The sequence below is a fragment of the Plecotus auritus genome (genome assembly GCF_963455305.1).
Source record: "Plecotus auritus genome assembly, chromosome: 10".
NCBI lineage: Eukaryota > Metazoa > Chordata > Mammalia > Chiroptera > Vespertilionidae > Plecotus > Plecotus auritus.
This window is the reverse complement of record NC_137785.1, coordinates 33,731,266-33,733,736: the sequence shown is the minus strand read 5'-3', so window position 1 is coordinate 33,733,736 and position 2,471 is coordinate 33,731,266. Positions and strand designations below refer to the sequence as shown.

The 2,471-nt window shown below is 41.1% G+C and overlaps 1 pseudogene across 1 annotated transcript; it reads right to left on the bottom strand.

Annotated features, from left to right (window-relative positions):
• Nucleotides 1–1,691: 1,691 nt before the first annotated feature.
• On the bottom strand, nt 1,692–2,269 carry LOC308235982 (protein SPT2 homolog; annotated as a pseudogene). Its single transcript has one exon. The product of its transcript is annotated as a protein SPT2 homolog (transcript).
• Between the last annotated feature and the right edge of the window lie 202 nt (nt 2,270–2,471).

The following is a 2,471-nucleotide window of genomic DNA, read 5'->3' as shown; positions in this document are numbered from 1 at the left end:
ACTATCACTACTTGCTCTGGGGAGAGGTGCAGAAAATGTAACTTTACTAAGACACGCCCCCCCCCACTAAGCCGTTATGTAAAAAGTCTTATGAATGGCACCCCACCGAGGAAGAAATTAATTGGCAAGACTGTTATAGTGACCACCCCACCAGCAGCAAACTTAATAACAGTCTTTCCTTTGTGGACTGGAGCCCCTACGGGTTTGCATATAGTAACAATCGCACCCTAAAACGGAAGGGGAACACATCCTATCTATATGTTGAAGCTAATCACTCCATTTCGTGGCATGGAGGAGGATTTGTTGGATCTCAATTTCAACATGACAACTGGCCCCTACAAAATACGCAATGGAAATTAGCTGCTGCACTTGCACCTATTAAATAGTATAGTTTTAACTATAGCTCAGATAATTCCATTCGTACCTTATGGGGAACTCCCAATAAGACAGTATTTGCCACCATATGTGTATTTGATCCGTTTGTACTCCTCTCAGGCCCCATCCAGATGCACCTTAATATTACAAGCCAGACTGCACACTATCCCATTGTATTAATTTTACATTCCAAAAGGATTCACTCATGATTTTAAAACAACCGGCTTTCGCTTAGTTTCCTACTAACCTAACCGTGCCTTGGAATCTCATCAAACCTACTAACTGTTACATGATCTGGTAAAAATCTTAAAAAGACAAAAAAGATTTCCTGGAATGTTAATTGCAGAACTGTTTGCCCTCATAATGTTACTTACTTCTGTGGGCATTGCTGCTTCATTCATGGTACAAACTGTTCAAACTTCTCAGTTTGCACAACCATTTAAGAAAAATGTAACTAAGACCTATCTATACAAAAAAGAATTGATAGCAAGTTTGAGATAGAATATCAGCATTAAAGTCTACAGTCTTGTGGATGGGTAATAAAATCCACAGCTTAGAGCAAAGAATATCTTTGTAGTGTCATTATAATTTTCCCCCAGATTTGTGTTATTACCCCGCCCCACCCCTGTTCCCTATTGGGAATCAATAAAAAATCACTTTCTTGGTGCTTGGGGTAAAGGTAACACAACACTTGATATTTTAGAATTACAACAGCATATTGTACAACTATCCCAGGCAAACTTACAAATGAATACCTTAGATGCCTGGCAGCAATTTAAAAAAGACATGAAAGAATTTAATCTCTTCCATTGGATCTCCTTACATTTGCCTCTCTGCATAACCACTATTGCTTGTCTCATTTTTATTCTTATGTTTATTTCTAGTCTGCAGATGTGGAATGAAGAGTCTTAAAAGGACTTGAACCCTTCAGGTGGCATTCACTTTTCAACATTTATTAAGAAAAAGAGAAGGGGGAGATGTTGAAAGCTATCAGAAAAGTGTAAACAAGGAATGCAGAAGGCTCGTGAACCTTGAGCTCTGGCAAGGGCCAAAGCTATGCACTGATTGTTTAGTCTAGACAATGATGGCCCAAGCAATTTCCTGACCAAATAGTCTCAAAGTAAATCTTTACTAATATTTACTGACCTTTAAGATAGTCTGTCTGTTACCAGAATTGCCTGCCTAAGGGCAATATGTATATCTAAAATTGAATAAAAGGCTAGCAGGGCCTGGGTACCAGTGAAGTCCTTGCCCTTGCATTGGACTCTCCGCCTGGCCTCCATTATTTCCACATTATTATTTCTTGTCTTGTCTCATCATTTGCCCACAGCCCTTCTCCAGATCCCAAACCCAGAACCATACGGGACATGGACTCTCACATCATACTGCTTTTTCTCAGCCAGCCTGAGTAGGTCAGTGAAGTTCATGATGGTGGGGCACTTTAAGGGGGACCTTTAGTTTACTTTCAACTTTGAGAGGAGGTTCTTGCTCTGATGCTGCTTGATTTTATTCTAAGAATGCTTCCTCTTCTTCTATTTCATACTCTTGGTCTGTTCCCTGACTAGTGGCTTTCCATTGCCTGTCTTTTCTTTGACTTTTCCTCAACAGGAATCCCATTTAACCATGGAAATTGTCCTTTGTCCTCTTGGCCATAGCTCTTGCTTTCTTCTCATGTTTTAGCTCAATTCACTTTTTCACTACTTCTTCTTTTCTCCTTTTTTTCTCTAAGGCTTTTTGTCCGAGCTCCTCCACTTTTCTTCTGAGAAAAGCTTGTATGCTGCTGATTAACTTTGGGGTCTTTTTTGGGAGGACCCACTGCCAAACTATACCTTTTCGGTATGCTATTGGTTCCTTGTCCTTTAGAAGCTATCATGAGAATTTCCCTGAAATCCATGTTGACCGAACTGGATAAAATGGGCCAGCTCTCGGAGAGGAATGAAAGCGCATCTTACCCAGTGGCCAGCTGCAGCCAAATGAACTGGCTGGCCGCCTCTTTCCTACCTCTACTCAGCATGACCAATTCCGGCGTTGTCCATGGCTGTCTTCCTGCCCCCTTCCTCAAGCAGCCTATATCCTTACAAGTCCAATGCTGCACT